Source organism: Elephas maximus, chromosome 2 (genome assembly GCF_024166365.1).
Source record: "Elephas maximus indicus isolate mEleMax1 chromosome 2, mEleMax1 primary haplotype, whole genome shotgun sequence".
Lineage (NCBI taxonomy): Eukaryota > Metazoa > Chordata > Mammalia > Proboscidea > Elephantidae > Elephas > Elephas maximus.
Genome location: NC_064820.1, coordinates 3,256,206 through 3,280,703, shown reverse-complemented (window position 1 = coordinate 3,280,703; position 24,498 = coordinate 3,256,206).

Genomic DNA, 24,498 nt, shown 5'->3' with positions numbered 1-24,498 from the left:
TAATTTGGCTTTCATGAACTTCTTTTAATTTTCTTCAGCTTCAACTTGAACTTGCATATGAGCAATTGATGGTCTGTTCCATAGTCAACCCCTGGGCTTGTTCTGACTGATGACATTGAGCTTTTCAATAATCTCTTTCCACAGATGTAGTCGATTTGATTATTGTGTATGCCATTTATCTAGGTCCATGTGCATAATTGCTTTTTATGTCATTGAAGAAAGGTATTCACAAAGAAGAAGTTGTTGGTCTTGCAAAATTTCATCATGTGATCTCCAGCGTCATTTCTAGCACCAAGGCCATATTTTCCAACTACCAATCCTTCATCTTCATTTCCAACTTTTGCAGTCCACCCACCAATAATTGTCAGTGCATCTTAATTGCATGTTTGATCAATTTTAGACCACAGAATTTGGTAAAAAAAATTAAATTTCTCCATTTTGGGCATTAGTGGTTGGTAAATCGGTTTGAATAATAGTTGTATTAACTGGTCTTCCTGGTAGGCATATGGATGTCATCCTATCACTGACAGCATTGTATCTCTGGATACATCTTAAAATGTTTATTTTGATGATGAATGCAGTGCCATTCTTCTTCAGTTGGTCATTTCTCCAAAAAAAAAAAGAAAAGAGACCGTATGATTGTCTGATTCAAAATGGCATATACCAGTCCATTTTAGCTCACTAATGTGTGTGTCAAATGCTTTTTGGTATAGTGACTCTTTCCATTTTCTTTTGATATTTCCTTCATTATTTAATATTTCTCCCATAGAAACCTTCGATATTGCAACTCTAGGCTTGAATTTCTTCTTCGATTCTTTCAGCTTGAGAAATCCCAAGCATGTTCTTTCCTTTTGGTTTTTATCTACAAGTGTTTGCACATGTCCTTATAATATCTTACTTGTCTTCTCAAGCCACCCTTTGAAGTCTTCTGTTCAGCACCTTTAATTCATCATTTCTTTTGTTTACTTTAGCTACTATACCAAAAAACGTATAGTTACTATACCAAAAAGAATTGGTTGACATTCAACCATTTCAGAAGGTAGTGTATGACCAGGAACAGATGGTACTGAAAAAAGAGGCCCAAGCTGCACTGAAGGCATTGGCAGAAAACAAGGCTCCAGGAACTGACGGAATACAAATTGAGATGTTTCAACAAACAAATGCAGCATTGGAAGTGCTCAATCACCTATGCCAAGATATTTGGAAGACAGCTATCTGAGCAACCAACTGGAAGAGATACATATTTATACTTATTCCCAAGAAAGGTGATCCAACTGAATGTGGAAATTATGGAACAATATCATTAATATCACATACAAATAAAATTTTGCTGAATATCATTCAAGAGTTGCTGCAGCATTATATCAACAGGGAACTGTGAGAAATTCAAGCCGCACTCATAAGAGGACGTGGAGCCAGGGATATTACTGCTGATGTCAGATGGACCCTGTCTGAAACAGAGAATACCAGAAAGATGTTTACCTGTATTTTATTGACTATGCAAAGGCATTCAAATGTGTGGATCATAACAAATTATGGGTAACATTGAAAAGAATAGAAATTACGGAACACTTAATTGTGATCATGAGAAACCTGTAAGTAGATCAAGAGGCAGTCATTCGAACAGAACAAGGGGATACTGTGTAATTTAAAGTCAGGAAAGGTGTGTGTCAGGGTTGCATCCTTTCACCATACCTATTCAATCTGTATGCTGAGCAAAAATCCGAGTAGCTGGGCTATACAAAGAAGAACGTGGCATCAGAATTATAGGAGGATGCATTAACACAACATGTTTTACGCAGATGACACGACCTAGCTTGCTGAAAGTGAAGAGGACTTGAAGAGGGATGAAGATCAAAGACCACAGACTTCAATATGGATTACACCTTAACTAAAAGAAAACAAAAATTCTTTCAACTGGACCAGTAAGCAACATCATGATAAATAGAGAAAAGATAGATGTTGTCAAGGATTTCATTTTACGTGGTTTCACAATCTATACTCATGGAAGCAGCAGTCAAGAAATCAAAAGACACATTGCACTGAGCAAATCTGCTGCAAAAGTTCTTTTTAAAGTTTTGAAAAGCAAGGAGGTCAGTTTGAAGGCTAAGAGGCACCTGACCCAAGCCATGGTGTTTTCAGTCACTTAATATGTATGTGAAAGCTGGATGATGAATAAGGAATATGGAAGAAAATTGACATGTTCGCATTATGGTGTTGGCAAAGAATATTGAGTATACTATGGACTGCCAAAAGAATAAAAAATCTCTCTTGGGAGAAGTACAACCAGAATGCTCCTTAGAAGCAAGAATGCATGGCTACATCTCATATACTTTGGCCATGTTATCATGAGGGGTCAGTCCCTGGAGAAGGACATCATTCTTGGTAAAGTAGAAGGTCAGCGAAAAAGAAGAAGACCCTCAATGAGATGGATTGACACAGTGGCTGTAACACTGGGATCAAGCGTAGCAACAATTGTGAGGATGGTGCAGGACCCAGCAGTGTTTCGTTCTGTTGTGCATAGGGTCCCTATGAGTCAGAATCGACTCAAGGGCACCTAACAACAACAAATCTTTATAGAAAGAGACTGCCACATCTTTCTCCTTTGGAGTCACCAGTGGGTTCAAACCACCAGTCTTTCCCTTAGCATCCAAGAGCTTTAACCACTGTGCCACCAGATCTCCTTACTGAACCACAACCAAGTGGAGTGTATTCCAGGGAAGTGAGTCTGGTTCAATATTGAAAAAAAAAATGAATATAATTTACTGTACTAGACCTAAAGAAGAAATATCACATGATCATATCAATTGATGAAGAAAAAGCATTTGCTGAAGTTTAACATCTAGTCACCATAAAAACAACTCAGCAACCTAGAAATAAAAGAACTGCCTCCCCTGATTAAAAAAAATCTGCACAAAACCTACGGCTACCACCACAGTTAGTGGTCAAATACAGTATACTTTCCCTTTAAAATTGAGAACAATCTAAGAATATCTGCTCTCAGCAATCCTACTCAATATACTACTGGAATTTGTAGCTAGTGCATGAAAGAAAGAAAAGAAACAGAAGAGCGTACAAATTTGAAAGAAAGAAAAAATAGCTGTTCCTATTTGCAAATGACACGATTGTATAAAATTCCAAGGAATGCACTGAAATCTCCTCAAACTAATAAGTAACTTTATCCAAGTGATAGGCTATGAGGTCAGCACACAAAAATAAATCATATTGTACACTGACAACGAAGATTGGGAAACTGAAATTAAAGGCGTGATACCATTTACAATAGAGTCAAGAAATTTGAAATATTTAGGTATCAAGCTAACAAAACATGCACAAGATTTGTAAGCCAAAACTACACAAAATGTCGATGAAAAAAATCACCAAAGACTAAATAAATGGAGATACACGTTGTGTTCAAGGATTACAAGTCTCAGTGTACTAAGTAAGAATGTCGATTTTCCCCCAGAGGGATCTATAAGGTTAGTATAATGTCTATCAAAATTCCAGCAGGATTCTTTGTAGATATAGATAAGCTAATTCTAAAATGTTTATGGAAAGACACGGAAAATAGAACAGCTGAAACATTTTTTTTAGAAAGAATAAAGCTAGAAAATTCTCACTATCTCAGTTTAAGATTTACCATGTAGCTGGTATAATCAAGACTATAAAATTGGCAGAAAGACAGCATGTAGATCAAAGGAGCAAAATAGAAAGTATATAAACTGACCCCAAAACTCATCAACTGGTTTTTTTTTTTTTACATAGGTACAAAAATAATTCATTGGAAAATGACACTCTATTTCAAAAAACTGCTTTGAAATAATTGGACATTTCATAGGCAAATAAGCAAAACTCAACCTCAAACTCTTATTTTAAAAATTACAAAATGTATCATATAAATATAAAATTTTAAAGTATAAAACTGTTAGAAGAAAATATAGAATATTTCTATTTTCTATACAGAAGGTAGAAAATATAGAATATTTTCATAATATGTTGCTGTTAGTTGCTGTCAAGTGGGTTCTGATTCACAGTGACCTTATGCATGACAGAATGAAACATACCCAGTCCTGCACCTTCCTCACAATTCTTATTATGCTTGAGCCATTGTTGCCCTTGTCCGTCAGTTTGTCATCCTGTGGTGGCTTACGTGTTCCTGTGGTGCTGGAAGCTATGCCACTGGTATTTCAAACAACAGCAGGGTCACCCATGTTGGAGAGGTTTCCGTGGAAATTCCAGACTAAGACAGACTTGGAAGAAGGACCTACTTCTGAAAAGCATTAGCCAGTGAAAACCTTATGAATAGCAGCAGAACGTTGTCTGATACAGTGCTGGAAGATGAGCCCCTCAGGTTGGAAGGCACTCAAAAGATGACTGAGAAAGAGCTGCCTCCTCAAAGTAGGGTCTACCTTGATGACATGGATGGAGTCAAGCTTTTGGGACCTTCATTTGCTGATGTGGCATTATTCAAAAGAAGAAAAAAACAGCTACAAAAATGAAGTGAATGCATGTAAAATCTGAATGAGATCTATATTTTAGTTAATAGCATTGAGCTAATGTCAATTTCCTATTTTTTGTTATTATATCTAGGTTTCGTAAGGTGTTATCACTGGAGAAACCTAGGTGAAAGGTACTTCAGGATTTTCTGTATTATTGCAAATTGTATGTGTTGTTGTTAGGTGCCATCAGGTCTGTTCCAATTCATAGTGGCCCTACGTACACAATAAAACACTGCCCAATCCTGTGGCATTCTCACAGTGCTTGCTATGTTTGAGCCCATTGTTGCAGTCACTGTGTCAATCTACCTCATCTAAAGTCCTCTTTTTTACTGATTCTCTACTTTACCAAGCATAATATCCTTCTATTCATAAGGTTTTCCCTGGCTAATGCTTTTCAGAAATAGTAGCGGAACATTGTCTCATATAGTGCAGGAAGATGAGCTCCCCAGGTTGGAAGGTACTCAAAAGATGACTGGGGAAGAGCTGCCTCCTCACAGTAGAGTCGATCTTAATGATGTGGATGGAGTAAAGCTTTCGGGACCTTCATTCGCTGATGTGGTACAGCTCAAAATGAGAAGAAACAGCTGCAAACATCCATTAATGGAATGTACGAAGTATGAATCTATGAAAATTGGAAATTGTCAAAAATGAAATGGAACTCATAAACATCAATATCGTAGGCATTAGTGAGCTGAAATGGTCTGATATTGGCCATTTTGAATCAGACAATCATATAGTCTACTGAGCTGGGAATGACAACTTGAAGAGGAATGGTGTTGCATTCATCATCAAAAAGAACATTTCAAGATCTATCCTGAAGTACAACGCTGTCAGTGATAGGATAATATCCATATGCCTACAAGAAGACCAGTTAATATGACTATTATTCAAATTTACACACCAACCACTAGGCCCAAAGATGAAGAAATAGAAGATTTTTATCAGCTGCTGCAGTCTAAAATTCATTGAATGTGCAATCAAGATGCATTGATAATTACTGGCGATTGGAATGCAAAAGTTGGAAACAAAGAAGGATCAGTAGTTGGAAAATATGGCCTTGGTGATAGAAACTATGCTGGAGGTCAATGATAGAATTTTGCAAGACCAACGACTTCTTCATTGCAAATACCTTCTTTCACCAACATAAACGGTGACTATACACATTTTTTTTTTTGGACCTCGCCAGATGGAACACACAGAAATCAAATTGACTTCATCTGTGGAAAGAGATGATGGAAAAGCTCAATATCATAAGTTGGAACAAGGCCAGGGGCTGAATGTGGAACAGACCATCAATTGCTCATATGCAAGTTCAACCTGAAACTGAAGAAAATCAGAGCAAGTCCTCAAGAGCCAAAATATGACCTTGAGTACATCCCACTTGAATTTAGAGGCCATCTGAAGAATAGATTTGATGCACTGAACACTAGTGACCGAAGACCAGATGAGTTGTGGCATGACATCAAGGACATCATCCGTGAAGAAAGCAAGAGGTCATTGAAAAGACAGGAAAGAAAGAAAAGACCGGAAAGAAAGAAAAGACCAAGGTGGATGTCAGAGGAGACTCAAACTTGCTCTTGGACATCAAGAGGCTAAAGCAAAAGGAAGAATTGATGAAGTAAAAGAACTGAAGATTTCAAAGGGCCTCTCGAGAAGACAAAGTAAAGTATTATAATGACATGTGTAAAGAGCTGGAGATGGAAAACCAAAAGGGAAGAAAACGCTTGGTGTTTCTCAAGTTGAAAGAACTGAAGAAAAAATTCAAGCCTCGAGTTGCAATAGTGAAGGATTGTATGGGGAAAATACTGAATAATGCAGGAAGCATCAAAAGAAGATGGAAGGAATACACAGAGTCATTATACCAAAAAGAATTAGTCAATGTTCAACCATTTCAAGAGGTAGCATATGATCAGGAACCGATGGTACTGAAGGAAGAAGTCCAAGCTGCTCTGAAGGCATTGGCAAAAAACAAGGCTCCAGGAATTGATGGAATATCAATTGAGATGTTTCAACAAACAGATGCAGTGCTGGAGGTGCTCACTCGTCTATGCCAAGAAATAGGAAAGACAGCTTCCTGGCCAACTGTCTGGAAGAGATCCATATTTATGCCTATTCCCAAGAAAGGTGATCCAACCGAATGTGGAAATTATAGAACAGTATTTTTTTTTTTATCATTAATATCAGACGCAAGCAAAATTTTGCTGAAGATCGTTCAAAAACGGCTGCAACAACAACAACAATGTCCTTCTTCAGAGACTGGTCTCTTCTGAAAAGATGTCTAAAGCACATATGACAAAGTCTTGCCATCTTAGCTTCTAAGGAACATTTCAGCTGTACTTCTTCCAGGACAGATTTTGTTCTTCTGGCAGTCCATGGAATTCTTCGCAACACCATAATTCACAGGCACCAATTCTTTGGTCTTGCTTACTCATTGACCCTGTTGAGCATGCATGTAAGACAATTGCAAATACCATGGCTTGGATAAGACACACTTTAATTCTCGAAATATCATCTTTGCTTTTTAAACCTTTAAAGAGGTCTCTTGAAGCAGTTTTGCCAATGCAAATCATCATTTTATTTCTTGACTACTGCTTCCATGGGCATCGATTGTGGATCCAAGTAAAATGAAATCCTTGACAATTTTAATCTTTTCTCCATTTATCATGATGTTGCTTACTGGTCCACTCGTGAGGATTTTTGTTTCTTTATGTTGAGGTTCAATCCATAGTGAAAGCTGTAGTCTTTGATCTTCATCAGCAAGTGCTTCAAGTCCTCTTTGCTTTCAGCAACTGAAGTTGTGTCACCTGCATATCACAGGTTGTTAATGAATTGTCCTCCAATCCTGATGCTGCATTCTTCTTCAAATAGTCCAGCTTCTAAGATTATTTGCTCAGCATACAGTTTAAATAATAGATTCCAACATTAGGTTATAAAAAAATTCTGCTTCCTTCTTAGGTTCTCCCTCTCTCCTTCTCTCTCAGATTGCTCACTCAATAAAATTCGTCAAAGACCCACAAACTTCATAATAGATTTATAGATTCGGAGACATCACCAGTTAGAAATAAAAGTGACAGAGAAAATAAAAAACAAATTTCTACAAGCGGTAAACAGACTAAAAAAACGTGATACATTTGATAAAAAAGTAAAAAAGAAGGATGATTCAGGGGTAAAAACAAGCAAGGGACAGGGCCAAGAGCCAGGTAGAAGCAAGGATGTCTACCATTTGCCCAAATGGTAATCTTGACTCTAAGAACCTGCATGAAATGATTCATGTCTGTTGTTTTAAGCTGCTAAGTGTTGGGGTAATTCATTACACAGAAAGAGGTAACAAATGCAGTGTTCTATGTGACAGCTCAACTGCTTTTTTTTTTTAATTTTTATTGTGCTTTAAGTGAAAGTTTACAAATCAAGTCAGTCTCTCACATAAAAACTTAATATACACCTTGCCACATACTCCCAATTACACTCCCCCTAATGAGACAGCCCGCTCTCTCCCTCCACTCTCTCTTTTCATGTCCATTTCACCAGCTTCTAACCCCCCCACCCTCTCATCTACCCTCCAGAGAGGAGGTGCCAACAGTCTCAAGTGTCCACCTGATCCAAGAAGCTCACTCCTCACCAGCATCCCTCTCCAACCCATTGTCCAGTCCAATCCATGTCTGAAGAGTTGGCTTTGGGAATGGTTCCTGTCCTGGGGCAACAGAAGGTCTGGGGGCCATGACCACTGGAGTCCTTCCAGTCTCAGTCAGACCATTAAGGCTGGTCTTTTTATGAGAATTTGGGGTCTGCATCCCACTGCTCTCCTGCTCCCTCAGGGGTTCTCTCTTGTGTTCCCTGTCAGGGCAGTCATCCTTTGTAACCCAGCACCATCTAGTTCTTCTGGTCTCAGGATGATATAGTCTCTTGTTCATGTGGCCGTTTCCGTCTTTTAGGCTTGTAATTACCTTGTGTCCTTGGTGTTATTCATTCTCCTTTGATCCAGGAAGGTTGAGACCAATTCGTGCATCTTAGATGGCCACTTCCTAGCTTTTAAGACCCCACATACCACTCTTCAGAGTGGGATACAGAATGTTTTCTTAATAGATTTTATTATGCCAATTGGCTTAGATGTCCCCTGAAATCGTGGTCCCCAAACCCCTGCCCCTGCTACACTGGCCTTCGAAGCATTCAGTTTATTCAGGAAACTTCTTTGCTTTTGGATTAGTCCAGTTGTGCTGACCTCCCCTGTATTGCGTATTGTCTTTCCCTTCACCTAAAGTAGTTCTTATCTACTAATTAGTGAATACCCCCTCCCTCCCTCCTCTCCTAACCACAAAAGAATGTTTTCTTCTCAGTTTAAACTATTTATCAAGTTCTTATAATAGTGGTCTTATACAATATTTGTCCTTTGGCAACTGACTAATTTCACTAGCATGGCTTCCAGGTTCCTCCATGTTAGGAAATGTTTCACAGATTCCTCACTGGTCTTTATCTATGTGTAGTATTCCATTGTGTGAATATACCATAATTTATTTCTCCATTCATCCATTCATGGGCACCTTGGTTGCTTCCATCTTTTTGCTATCGTAAACAGTGCTGCAATAAACATGGGTGTGCATATATCTGTTCATATAAAGGCTCTTATTTCTCTAGGATATATTCCAAGGAGCGGGATTGCTGGGTCGTATGGTAGTTTTATTTCTAGCTTTTTAAGGAAGCGCCAAATCGATTTCCAAAGTGGTTGTACCATTTGACATTCCCACCAGCAGTGTAGAAATGCTCCAATCTCTCCACAGCCTATCCAACATTTATTATTTTGTGTTTTTTGGATTAATGCCAGCCTTGTTGGAGTGAGATGAAATCTCATTGTAGTTTTGATCTACATTTCTCTAATGGCTGATGATTGTGAACATTTCCTCATGTATCTGTTAGCTACCTGAATGTCTTCTTTAGTGAAGTGTCTATTCATATCTTTTGCCCATTTTTTAACTGGGTTATTTGTATTTTTGTAGTTGAGTTTTTGCAGTATCATGTAGATTTTAGAGATCAGACCCTGATCAGAAATGTCATAGCTAAAAATTTTTTCCCAGTCTGTAGGTAAAATTTTTCGCTTTTGGTGAAGTCTTTGGATGAGCATAAGTGTCTGATTTTTAGGAGCTCCCAGTTATCTACTTTTTCTTCTGCCCTCTTAGTAATGTTTTCTATGCTGTTTATGCCATGTATTAGGGCTCCTAACGTTGTCCCTATATTTTCTTCCATGATCTTTATCGTTTTATATTTTATATTTAGATCTTTGATCCATTTTGAGTTAGTTTTTGTGCATGGAGTGAGGTATGGGTCTTGTTACATTTTTTTGCAGATGGATATCCAGTTATGCCAACATCATTTGTTAAAAAGACTGTCTTTTCCCCATTTAACTGTTTTGGGGCATTTGTCAAATATCAACTGCTCATATGTGGGTGGATTTATGTCTGGATTCTAAACTCTGTTCCATTGGTCTATGTATCTGTTGTTGTACCTGTACCAGGCTGTTTTGACTACTGTGGTGGTATAATAGGTTCTAAATCAGGTAAAGTAAGGCCTCCCACTTTGTTCTTCTTTTTCAGTAATGCCTTATTTATCCAGGGCCTCTTTCCCTTCCGTACGAAGTTGGTGATTTGTTTCTCCATCTCATTGAAGAATGTCCTTGGGATTTGGATCGGAATTGCATTAAATGTATAGATCGCTTTTGGTAGATTAGACATTTTTATAACATTAAGTCTTCCTGTCCATGAGCAGTGTATGTTTTTCCACTTATGTAAGTCTCTTTTGGTTTCTTGCAGAAGTGTGCTCTACTTTTCTTTGTGTAATCTTTTACATCTCTGGTATGATTTATTCTTAAGTATTTGATCTTCTTGGGGCTGCTGTAAATGGCATTGATTTGGTGATTTCCTCTTCTCTGTTCCTTTTGTTGATGTAGAGGAATCCAACTGATTTTTGTATGTTTATCTTGTATCCCGATACTCTGCTGAACTCTTCTATTAGTTTCAGTAGTTTTCTTGAGGATTCCTTAGGGTTTTCTGTGTATAAGATCATGTCATCTGAAAATAGAGATACTTTAACGTCTTCCTTGCCAGTCTGGATGCCCTTTATTTCTTTATCTAGCCTAATAGCTCTGGCTAGGACTTCCAACACAATGATGAATAAGAGTGGTGATAAAGGGCATCCTTGTCGGATTCCCAATCTCAAGGGGAATGCTTTCAGACTCATTTAGGGTGATTTTGTCTGTTGGCTTTGTATAAATGTCCTTTATTATGTTGAGAAATTTTCCTTCTATTCCTATTTTGCTGAGAGTTTTTATCATGACTGGGTGTTGAACTTTGTCGAATGCCTTTTCTGCTTCAAATGATAAAATCATGTGATTCTTGTCTTTTGTTTTATTTATGTGGTGGATTATATTAATTGTTTTTCTAATGTTGTACCATCCCTGCATACCTGATATGAATCCCACTTGGTCATGGTTAATTATTTTTTTGATATGTTGTTGAGTTCTATTGGCTAGAATTTTGTGGAGGATTTTTGCATCTACATTCATGAGGGATATAGCTCTATAATTTTCCTTTTTTGTGGTGTCTTTACCTGGTTTTGGTATCAGTGATATGGTGGATTCATAGAATGAGTTTGGTAGTATTCCGTCCTTTTCTATGCTCTGAAATACCTTTAGTAGTAGTGGTGTTCACTCTTCTCTGAAAGTCTGGTAGAACTCTGCAGTGAAGCCATCCAGACCAGGGCTTTTTTTTTATTGTTGGCAGTTTTTTGATTACCTTTTCAATCTCTTCTTTTGTTATGGCTCTATTTAGTTGTTCTACCTCTGTTTGTGTTAGTTTATGTAGGTAGTGTGTTTCTAGGAATTCATCCATTCCTTCTAGGTTTTCAAATTTGTTAGAGTACAATTTTTCATAGTAATGTGATATGATTCTTTTAATTTCAGTTGGGTCTGTTGTAATATCACCCATTTCATTTCTTATTCGGGTTATTTGCTTCCTCTCCTGTTTTTCTTTTGTCAGTTTGGCCAGTGGTTTATCAATTTTGTTGATTTTTTCAGAAAACCATCTATTGGTCTTGTTAATTCTTTCAATTGTTTTTCTGTTTTCTATTTCATTTAGCTCAGCTCTAATTTTTATTATTTGTTGTCTTCAGGTGCCTGTGGGTTTGTTTTGTTGCTCACTTTCTATTTGTTCAAGTCGTAGGGATAATTCTTTGATTTTGGCCCTTTCTTCTTTTTGGATGTGTGCATTTATTGATATAAATTGGCCTCTGAGCACCACTTTTGCTGTGTCCCAAAGGTTCTGATAGGAAGTATTTTCATTCTCATTGGATTGTATGAATTTCTTTATTCCATCCTTAATGTCTTCTATAATCCAGCCTTTTTTGAGCAGGGTATTGTTCAGTTTCCAAGTGTTTGATTTCTTTTCCCTGCTTTTCCTGTTATTGATTTCTACTTTTATGGCCTTATGGTCAGAGAAGGTGCTTTGTAATATTTCAATGTTTTGGATTATGCTAAAGCTTGCTTTATGACCTAATATGTGGTCTATTCTAGAGAATGTTCCATGTGCACTAGAAAAGAAAGTATATTTGACTGCTGTTGGGTGGAGTGTTCTGTATATGTCTGTGAGGTCAAGTAGGTTGATTGTGGCATTTCGATCTTCCATGTCCTGATTGAGCTTCTTTCTGGATGTTCTGTCCTTCACCAAAAGTGGTGTGTTGAAGTCTCCTACTATTATTGTGGAGCTGTCTACCTCACTTTTCAATGCTGATAGAGTTTGTTTTATGTATCTTGCAGCCCTGTCATTGGGTGCATAAATATTTAATATGGTTATATCTTATTGGTGTATTGTCCCTTTAATCATTATATCGTGTCCTTCCTTATCCTTTCTGATGGATTTCACTTTAAAGTCTATTTTGTCAGAAATTGATATTGCCACTTCTGCTCTTTTTTGATTGTTGTTTGCTTCCATCCTTTGCATTTTAGTTTGTGTCTCTTAGTCTAAGGTGTGTCTCTTAGTCTAAGGTGTGTCTCTTGTAGGCAGCATATAGGCAGATCTTGTTTTTTAATCCATTCTGCCACTCTGTCTCTTTATTGGTGCATGTAGTCCATTTACATTCAGGGTAATTATGGATAGGTATGAATTTAGTGCTATCATTTTGATGTCTTTTTTTGTGTGTTGTTGACAGTTTCATTTTCCCACTTAATTTTATGTGCTGAGTAGATTTTCTTTATGTATTGTCCTTTCCTCATATTTGTTGTTGTTGATTTGGTTTCTGCTGAGTCTCTATTTTTTCTTGCATTTTATTTTGATGAGTAGGATAGTTTGTCTCTTTTGTTGTTACCTTATTATTTATCCCTATTTTTCTAAATATAAACATAACTTTTATGTCTTTGTATCCCCTTATCTTCCTCCCCATACAGAAAGTGTATGATTACATTTCTTAGTTCCTCTTTATTATTCTAATGTTGTCTTCTTTTATATAACATCACCGTTACCCTGTGTTGGGCTTTTTTTTTTTTTTTTTTTAGATTTCCCTTTCTGGGTTGACTTTTGGTTGCTCTGCCCACTGTTGTAGTCTTGGGTTGATACCTGATGTTATTGTTTTTCTAACCAAAGAACTCCCTTTAGTATTTCTTGTAGTTTTGGTTTGGTTTTTATGAATTCCCTCAACTTGTGTTTATCTGAAAATATCTTAATTTCACCTTCATATTTAAGAGACAGTTTTGATGGATATATGATGCTTGGCAGGCAGTTTTTTTCCTTCAATTTTTTAAGTATGCCATCCTATTGCCTTCTTGCCTGCATGGTTTCTGCCCAGTAGTCCGAGCTTATTCTTATGGGCTCTCCCTTGTAGGTGACTTTTCTTTTATCCCTCGCTGCTCTTATAATTCTCTCTTTATCTTTGGTTTTGGCAAGTTTGCTTATAATATGTCTTGGTGACTTTGTTTTCAGATCTACCTTATGTGGAGTTCAATGAGCATCTTGGATAGATATCTTCTCATCTTTCACAATATCAGGGAAGTTTTCTGCCAACAAATCTTCAACAATTCTCTCTGTATTTTCGGTTGTCCCTCCCTGTTCTGGTACTTCAATCACTTGTAGGTTATTTCTCTTGATAGAGCCCCACATGATTCTTAAGGTTTCTTCATTTTTTTAAATTCTTTTATCGGATTTTTTTTCAAATATATTAGTGCCAAGTGATTTATCTTCAAGCTCAGAAATCCTAGCTTCTACTTGCTCAATTCTGCTCCTTTGACTTTCTATCCATTTATCTAATTGTGTAATTTTATTGTTAATCTTCTGAATTTCTGATTGCTGTCTGTCTATGGATTTTTCCAGCTTATTAAACTTTGTTATGTTCCTGAATAATCTTTCTAATTTCTTCAATTTCTTTATCTGTGTGTTCCTTGGCTTGTTCAGCTTATTGTCTCATTTCTTTCCTCATGTCTTATAGGGTTCTGTATATTAAACTTTTGTATTCTGCATCTGGTAATTCCAGGAATGCACTTTCATCTAGAAGATCCCTGGATTCTTTGTTCTGAGAGCCTGTTGAGGTGATCATGGTCTATTTCTTTATATGACTGGATATTGTCTGTTGTCTCTGAGCCATCTGTAAGTTATTGTATTAGTTTATGCTTGCTTACTGTGTCGTACTTTCTTGCTTTGTTTTGTTTTGGTATACCCCTATGGGTTGCTTGAGTGAGCTATCTTGATTATTTTCACCTTTGGACCTCTGAGGTCCTGTCCCCAGCTGGCTAGAGCTGTTATCAGGCATATCAGTCTAGGAGTCCATTCCGTTTTCTTGCATGATTTTAGCTCAGGTTTCCAGGTAGCTGATCATCAAGTGTGTGTTATCGGCTCTGTCCTACAGTCTTAGAGGGGCAGGGGTGATTGGCATATATACCGGTATCTGATTGCAGCACGGGGTCACACTCTGAACAAGGCAGAGGGCTGTGAATTGACCCCCGAGTGTCTCTGAGGAGAGCGCATTCCTGTTCCCTAAACGGTACAGGTGGGTGGGTTCTGCAGACAACCACGGGCACCCAAAGTTTTTGTTGTAAGGACTGGGAGGTACCAGTTATCTTTGGGCCCCTGTCTCAGGTGGCTGGGTGACCTGAGTGGAGCTAGCAGTCCTTAGGTCCCTGATATAGGTAGGTACAGACCTTTTTTAATAGGCAAAGCAATGTCAAACATCAAACACCCACCTCTCCACTGCACCTCTCCCGTGGTTAGTGGAGCTAGCAAATTATCTTTTCCCCCAAATGCAAAATTTTTCCTTCCTCAAGGCCGGGAGGATGGCTCTAGGTGTTCAACAGTGACTATCTCAGACCCAGAGAATTCAGCCGCTGAAGCCAGTTTGCGGGTGGGGGGGGCGTGTTAAAACATACACAAGTACTTAGCTTTTGCCGTGAGCACCGTTCTCCTCAGATTCCGGAGATGTGAGTAGGCTGTGTGGCTCGTTGTTTCTCCCTGAGGAAACTGCGGCCGATCGCTAGTACCAGCCTGCTGCTGCCACTCCGGGAATGGTGCCTGAGGGCTCTCCGTGATTCAGGTCTGGTAACTCCTCTCGACTTCTGAACGGTCTCTTCTTCCATCTGACCCTCAGTTTGTTTTCTAAGCTTGCCTTTAAAGCTCAGGGCTCCCAGCTTGTCACAAATATACTCGTTTCACTTGTTTTTTTGGGTCTTTGTTGTAAAGAGGGCTCTCCGGAAGCACCTGTCTCTTCCGCCACCTTGGCTCCGCATCCGAGATGAGGACTTTATGGCAGCCCCGGTGGGAGTGAGTCTTCTCACCCTCTCACCAGCTGCTACCCACTGTGGCCCCTTGGGAGGGTCTCAACTGCTTTTGAAGTCCAAGTTTTTGCACAACGGTGAACTCAATAGAATATTGCATTATTTGTCATCAGCTTTTAAACTAGAAAAATAAAATATTTGGCAGTTAACTTAAATGAAAGGGCACTTGGTTATAAACATTCCAATTCAACAACTAATGATTGGTATGCTTTTTGAGAAGCGAACATACAGAAAATTTAATGATAAACTCTAAATAGAGATTTAAAAAATCAGATTCTGGAAAACGCGAATGGAAGTGTAATATCAAATTGCCCTGTCCAACAGCTACAATTGAGCTTCAGTATCGACTCAGAGATTACCAGAATGCAATGTAATTAATTCAATAATTGTCGTTATTGAAAAGAAGACTGTATCTTAGTTTGTAAGGAGAATCTAATGTTTTTCTGAAAATACTACAGAAGATCCTTTGGCGGTCTTTTATACTTGGCGTGAGGTAAGCACTAGCACAGCTTACTAACGTTCCCCTTCACCTTCTGAGAAGACCTCCATGCCTCCTTCCAACCAGCAAGTTCCATGTTATTTGTGCAGGCCAGTAGATTATGATCAGAAGTGGCATGTTACTTCCGTGTACAAACATACAGTCGCAAAGAGTCATGCTACATGTAAGAGGCTTCCTCAGCTTCATCGGTGGAGTGAGACAGCCTTGAGCAGGGCCCTGTTGACTGTGATGGATGGCTGGCGTGAGAAAAATCAATCTTTGTTGTTTTAACCTGGAGGTTGTTTTGTTTTTTGGTTTTGCATGCATGTGAGGGTATGCATGAGTGAGCATATGTGTGTGAGTGTGCATGTGGATGTGTCAGTATGTATGTGCCAGAATGCGTGTGTGTGCACGTGTGAGTGTGCATGTGTGTGCACGTGTGTCAGTGTATGTATGTGTGTCTGAGTGTATGCATGTGTAAAATTATATGCAGAGTGAATGCATGCGTTCGAGTGTGTGTGTATTTTTTTGCAGCATAATTAACCCTGTCCTGATGGAATCAGGTGGTGCTGAATAGTATCCACTGCCAGGCAGCCTGTGCTAAAACTTGCACGCAAACGCGCTAGTGGCTTTCTTGTGGCTGCCTTTTTGCTTCCATTCATAGAAGCCAAATACGTAATATTAATATGGGGATGAGGACATTTCAAGAAAAGATTGTAGAGTTGCAGAAGAAAATATCATTTTCATGATTTGCCTTGATTGAAGGTTATACATTAGTGCCAATACAGAAAAGGCTAAGATAGACTATTTATCCTTCTTTTCATAAAACTTACTTAATTTGACCGGGCTTTTGATATATGTCTAACAGTAGACAAGTCAAACTTGACAAGAACTAGAAATACTTATTTTCTGCTTTAATAACCTAAAATGGATTATGCCCTGTGTGATGCATTTATGTATAAGCATGCTTATAGGAAAGACTCCAACGTTTGGTGGCATAAAAATGTCATTTTGCCTCTATCATTTGTCTGCGCGGTATTTCTGGAGCTAGCACTTTGTATTGAGAGGAATGATCTGTTAAACCACAGAAAGAATCACATACAATGAAATACCCACTGATGAAACTGCAGATAAAGTTTTAGAGAACTGCAGAGTGGTCTGCCAACCAAATAATCACAAAGCTCAGTTCTGACCCTGGAATCAGGCAAGTAACATATTCCAAGGACAACTCCTAAATCACCTGAAAATTGCACGTTTTAGCTAATTATCTGCTGCCATTGAGTTGATGCTGACTCAGGGACCCTATAGGACAGAGTAGAACTGCCCCATAGGGTTTCCAAGACAGTAATCTTTCCAGAAGCAGGCTGCCACATCTTTCTGCCTTGGAGGACTGATGGGCTCAAACTGCTGACCTTTCAGTTAGCAAATGAGGGCTTAACCATTGCACCAGCAGGGCTCCTTTCTAGATAATTAGAGTTCAGCAATAATTATGCATAAGATCTAGAGTCTATCCTAAAATTAACATCAATCATATAGTAACTGATCCTAATGCCAACAGGGTGGAAAAGATTCCATTTCTACCTGCTCTGTCTCCTTTCAGCATAACTTCTACATTTAAATTCTATCTATTCACATCCAGACCATTGTTGCAGGAATAAAACTAAAAATGAACACTATTTATTCCAGAGTTTAATCATGTGTGTTATGTGCCATTAACTAATAACCCAAATACATTCTTTAACATAAAACATAGGGAGCCAAGATAATGGGACAGCTGTACTGTAATTTTATTTACGTCAATTTTAACCTTGTGATTAGTGCTAAGGAGCCCTGGTGGCACAATGATTAAGGGATCAGCTGCTAACTGAACAGCTGGAGAAAGACCTGGTGACCTGCTCCTGTAAAGACTTACAGCCTTGGAAACCCTAAGGGGGGCAGTTCTACTCTGTCCTATAGGGTCACTGTGAGTTGGAATCAACTTGACAGCACATAGCAACAACAACACACTAGTGCTAGATAGGCATACATTAATACATTATGTATGTACTTTTCTAGCTCAGCAAAATGAATTCTGGTTCCTGCTTCTGGAAGTGACAAAAGACTGAGGTTATTTTCTACAATTTTAATCGCAAGTAAATTATGCATTTATAGCCACAACAACTATTTGAGTTGACTTTATACACATATGCACAACACATACATATTGCATAATGTTTTTGAGATCTGAAAATAACTATGGGAAAGTTTCCCAGTTTTGAGATGTCAGGATTTTGAATTATGTCCAGCCATTTACAGTTGGCAATCTACACATTATGTAAACCTTCAATGTGCTCACAGTAAATACCAGAGGGAAATGAATAAAAGCACATTTATGTAAAGATATATGCAGCACATTTGACTTTATTGGGAGAAAAGCACTATATAAATGTCTTTTCATAACTACTAATGTAATATTAGTTCATACTTTAGGGTTTGGACCAAATTACTTTAAATATTTTATGTGAAACAAACTAGGTTAAAATGAAAGCCTTTTTGAAATATAGGATATATTATAACTATCATACTTTTCTAATAAGCTTTTAAAATTCCAAGGATATCATTCTTTAAAAATTACCCAAAATGGGCCACTATATATTTTTGTTTTCAATTCCTGGAAAGTAAGGTTAAATCCATAAATTAGATGAATTTTTATAATATAAAACAATATCATATTGACCCCCAAGTTAATAATGGAAGGAAGAGGATTATTTTTAATTCTTGGGATATTTACCAATTCTTGTTGCACACAACGTGCACAGCACACAGCGTTTGTTCATTTGGAGATGTGCTCTGCACTAGTGGGAACCAAGTGCAGGAATCTTCACGGGTGAGTAGGCAGTGAGCTCTGGTTTCCTGCATCCTGGATGCTATGCCAGTTGAAGTTCAAGAGGAGTCATAGAAATTTTCTCTTTCATCAAAGAATACTTTTTATATTCTTACTGTGCTTTCACATTATCATGAATAAAGACAAATATAGCAAAGTATACTTACATTTATCATTTAAAATGATATAGCTACATAGATAATTAAACTCTGATTTTTCACTTTTAGAAATTTGACGAAGTAAAAAGGAGGAAGAATATAAAGATATATCCTTACTATCACCTAGACTTCAGGGTGGTGCTCCTCAATATTCATTTATTTTGAAGGTAACAAACTGAGGTCCCTGTTCAGACACAAGCTGGTCAAGGACACCCTTATTTTCCGACTTTTGTGCTAAATGAATTATTTCATAAATACGAGTCAGGACAAAGCCAGTTCCTATGAGGTGGAGGTCGAGTACATCCCAGATTAGCACATTCCCCAGACTCCTGTGCCACTCCGTCTCTGACACCACCACTCCTCCTCCCCTCAGCACTCTTCACTCTTCTGTTAGGTTTGGAAATTTGGGGCAATGTCTCACAGAACTCACGAACTATACTTAGAGTTGAGTGGTTTAATAAGGAAGTAACAGGCTACAACTCAGGATCAGGATCAGGAAGCACATAGACAAGGTTTGGAAGACTCCCTGGAGGTTGAGATCACATCTCTCCCTTCTTCAGTGCAGGACAGCTTCCAAACAGGCTTCTCTGCCTTTGGCCTCCTCACCGTTGGCCTCTCTGCTGCCAGCTGGCCCAGCTCACAGCAAGTGTAGCAGATGCTGAACAAAACTGATCTCTACTGGAAAAAAAAATCAGAACAATGGTTGCCTATTTGGGTGAGGTGGATGTGAATATTGAATGGAAAGGGGCATGAGAAACTTTCTGGTGTGAGGGTAATATTCTTTACAGTGATAGGGGTTTATGTTACAGTGTCTGCATTTGGCAAAACTCAACAAAGGTAGTTACTATTTGTGCACTCATTGTATAAAACTTTTTACATAAAATCTGCAAACAATTATTGAACTTTAGTTAATGTTATGGATGCTTAAGAATGTAAAGGATTGTGAGTTGGAATCAACTCAATGGCAACGTGATTGATTTTTTAAAAAGTTTTTGTACCGATGTTTGCAATTTACTTTAAAATCATCAATAAAAAATAATTAAGTGACAGATCAAAGAATATATAGATATGTGATGGTAATAGTAAAACCTCAAAAAAAAGATGGATATTTGGGTATTGGTTGTAAACTTCTTTCAATATTGCTGTGTTTTTAGACAATTTTTATAACAAAATTTTGGAAAAATAAATGCTACCCGATTCTTTTTACAAATGTCATTTTCTCACCAAAATAGAAAATAGGCTGATGCAGAGATTGCTTTACGCCAACTCACCTCATGTTGGTAAAACATCTGAATCCATTGTCTGCCATTTTATATTTTTATTTTTTAGATTCATAACAATTTTCTATTTCCCCTTACTCCTGTTTACCAATAATGAAATTGCATGCCTGTTCTTAAAAATCCTTACATCCCAACAGACTTCAGACTAGAAAGCTTAATTGTTTGGAAGACTGTTCATATTGACTGACCTATATTTTTTCAAAGATGTGATTAGTGCATATGGGGTGGGCCATAGAGACATCAATAACCCACAACCAGGAGGCACATTTTAATGGCTGCAGCTAAGGGAGCCAGGGGCTGACAGCATCTGCTCCAAGCATGTTCTTAATTTACTCTGGGCTCTTGGCTAAGATTTTTAAACCCTGAGTGTAATAAAGAGGCTACTTCCTCACTGGAGTGCTATGAAATCACTCTTGTAATAAAGTCACACCATCTCTTTCTCTATCTCCTGTGATCTTCCCAGCCATCATATAATGTCCATGCCCTTGGAATCAAAGTGAAAATGTTTTACATAACTAGACAGAAGAGGAAGTTTTGTGGGATACTCTTTGGAGTTGAGCTGAAGAGGGAAGTTTTAAAGAGGAAGATCCTGGAGGATGTAGGGTGACTCAGGAGAGACGGCAGGGAAATGAGACCTGGGAAAGACTATAGAATGAACATATTTGCCCTGGCAGTCACCATCTCTTAAATGTCCTAGATACGGAATATGCAATGCAGTTACTGGCTTTCATCTCCGGGGTTACCTTTGCCGTACCATTGATGCATAGTAGAATCTGCAGGCTTAAACAAAATTCATACTTTCCGGGCACTTTGTCAGAAGTCGTGTTTCATGGGCTTTGAGAACAAAGCTTTGGCCACCTTTGAAAAGAAAAAGATTTATATTTTAGTACCTTGAACTGTAGTATATCCTTGGTTTTTGAACGAAGGGCCTCACATTTTTATTTTTGCACAGAGCATCACCTGCTCTGCTTATGGGTACAGTAACTCCATAGAATGCATTTATCTGTTTGTCCCGAATATATTTTCTTTACCTTTCACAGGTTTTTAAGCTAATCAGCAACATAACTTTGTTGTTGTTATTGTCAGGTGCCTTTGAATTGGTTCCAGTTCATAGCTGCCCTGTGTGCAAAAGAAAGAAACACTGCCCTGTCCTGGGCCATCCTCACCATCATTGCTATGTTTGAGTCCACGGTTGCAGCCACCGTGCCAATCCATCTTGTTGTGCGTCTTCCTCTTTTCTGATAACCTTTTACTTTATCAAGCTTGAAGTCCTTCTCCAGGGACTGATCCCTCATGATAACATATCCAAAGTATGTGAGACGAATTCTCACCATCCTCGTTTCTAAGGAGCATTCTGGCTGTACTTCTTCCAAGACAGATTTGTTCATTATTTTGGCACCCCGCAGTATACTCGATATTCTTCACCAACACCACAATTCAAAGGCGTCAATTCTTCTTTGGTCTTCCTTATTCGGCATCCAGCTTTTGCATGTATATGAGATAATTGAAAACACCATGGCTTGGGTCAGGTTCGCATTAGTTTTTAAAATGACATCTTTGCTTTTTAATACTTTAAAGAGGTCTTTTGTAGTAGGTTTGCTCAATGAAGTGCTTCATTTAATTTCTTGACTGCTGCTTCCAGGGGTGTTGATTGTGGATACAAGTAAAATCAAATTCTTGACCTCAATCTTTTCTCCATTTACCGTAATGTTGCTTATTGGTCCATTAGTGAGAATGTTTGTTTTCTTTACGTTGAGGTGTAATCCATACTGAAGGCTTTGATCTTCATCAGTAAGTGCCTCAAGTCCTCTTCACTTTCAGCAAGCAAGGTTGTGTCATCTGCATAACGCAGGTTGTTAATGAGTCTTCCTCCAATCCTGATGCACCGTTCTTCTTCATATAGTCCAGCTTCTCGGATTATTTGCTCAGCATACAGATTGAATAGGTAGGGTGAAAAGACACAACCCTGATGCACACCTTTCCTGACTTTAAACCATGCAGTATCCCTTTGTTCTGTTTGAAGGACTGCCTTTTGGTCTATGTACAGATTCCTCATGAACACAATTAAGTGTTCTGGAATTCCCATTCTTCACAATGTTATCCATCATTTGTTATGATCCACACAGTTGAATGCCTTTGCATAGTCAATAAAACACAGGTCAACATCTTTCTGGTATTCTCTGCTTTTGTCCAGAATCCATCTGACATCAGCAGCGATATTCCTCATTCCACCTCTTCTTCTGAATCCAGTTTGAATTTCTGGCTGTTTCCTGCTGATGTATTGCTGCAACCACTTTTGGATGATCTTCAGCAAAACTTTACTTTCATGTGATATTAATGATATTGTTCCATAATTTCTGCATTTGATTGCATCACCTTTCTTGGGAATAAGCATAAATATGGATTTCATTCGGTCAGTTGGCCAGGTAGCTGTCTTCTAAATTTCTTGGCATAGACAAGTGAGTACTTCCAGCTCTGCATCCATTTGTTGAAACATCTCAATTGGTGTTCCATCAATTCCTGGAGACTTGTTTTCACCAACATCTTCAGTGTAGCTTGGACTTCTTCCTTCAGTACCATCAGTTCTTAATTATAAGCTACTTCTGAAATAATTGAATGTCAACCAATTCTTTTTGGTACAGTGACTCTGTGTATTCATTCCATCTTGTTTTGATGCTTCCTTTGTCTTTCAGTATTTCACTCATAGAATCCTTTAATATTGCAACTCAAGACTTGAATTTTTCCTTCAGTTCATTCAGCTTGAGAAATGCCAAGCCTGTTCTTCCCTTTTGGTTTTGTAACTACAGGTCTTTGCACATCATTATAATACTTTACTTTGTCTTCTCAAGCCTCCCTTTGGAATCTTCTGTTCAGCTCTTTTATTTCATGTTTTCTTCTGTTCCCTATGGCTACCTAATGTTTAAGAGCAAGTTTCAGAGTCTCTTCTGACATTAATTTTTGTTTTTTCTTTCTTTCCTGTTTTATTAGTGACCTCTTGCTTTTTTCATGTATGCTGTCCTTGATGTTATTCCATAATTTGTCTGGTCTTCTGTCATTAGCATTCAATGTGTCAAATCTATTCTTGAGATGGGCTCTAAATTCAAGTGCGATATACTCAATATCGTACTTTGGCTCTCATGGACTTGTTCTAATTTTCTTCAGTTTCAACTTGAACTTGCCTATGAGCAACTGATAGTCTGTTTCACTGTCAGCCCTTGGCCTTGTTCTGACTGATGATATTGAGCTTTTCCATCATCTCTTTCCACAGATGTAGTCGATTTGATTCCTGTATTTTCCATCTGGTGAGGTCCATGTGTATAGTGGCCTTTTATGTTGTTGAAAAAAAGTATTTGCAATGAAGAAGTTGTTAGTCTTGCAAAATTCTATCATGTGATCTCCAGCATGGTGTCTATCACCAAGGCCATATTTTCCAACTATTGTTCCTTCTTTATTTCTGACTTTCACATTCCAAACACCAGTAATTATCAATGCATCCTGATTGTATGTTTGATCAATTTCACACTGTATAAGTTGGCAAAAATCTTCAATTTCTTCACCTTTGGCCTTAGTGATTAGTGTGTAAATGTGAAATAATAGTTATATTAACTGGTTTTCCTTATAGGCATATGAATATTACCCTATTACTGATAGTGTTGTACTTCAATATGGATCTTGAAATGTTCTTGAATTTGTCATTCCCAACATAGCAGAACATATGATCATCTGATTCAAAACATTACTTTGAAAATACAGTAAAACTTGTGAAAGCCAGAAACTGTGTAAGGCGGAAACCTGTCAGAGAAGGAAAACTTCAATATTTTCCACAGAGAGCAAAAGAAAAGTGCTAGACTGCACCCTGTCAAAGGCAGAAAACTTGTGAGACCTGGAAAAACAAGGCAATCCCGTCGAGTTCTGGCTCCAACAGGTTTCACTGAAAATTCTAGCTAATATATTCTTTCAGAATAATTATTCAGTGTTGCATAGTCTTATAGGGTAAACACACCTCATGACTTGTGAACTTCACCCAGACTCCTGTGTGCTTGCTGTGTTTCTTCTTGAAACTGTCACAGTTTCATTTACATGTTGATGTCTCTTCCCACCCAGCAAAAAACTTAAACTCATGAGCCTAGGGTGGCCAGTAAAATCCAGTTGCTGTGAAGTCAATTCCAAATCATGGCAATCCTCTGTGTCAGAGTAGAACTGTGCTCCACAGGGTTTTCACTGACCTGTTTTCCACAAGTAGATCACCAGGCCTTTTGTCCGAAGCATCTCTGGGTGAACTCTAACAGCCAACGTCTTTGTTAGAGCCTCAGAAGAAAGGCCTGGAGATCTACTTCCAAAACATTAGACCCTGAAAACCTATGAATCACAGTTCTGCTCCAACACACATGGGGTCAGAGCCAACTTGATGGCAACTGT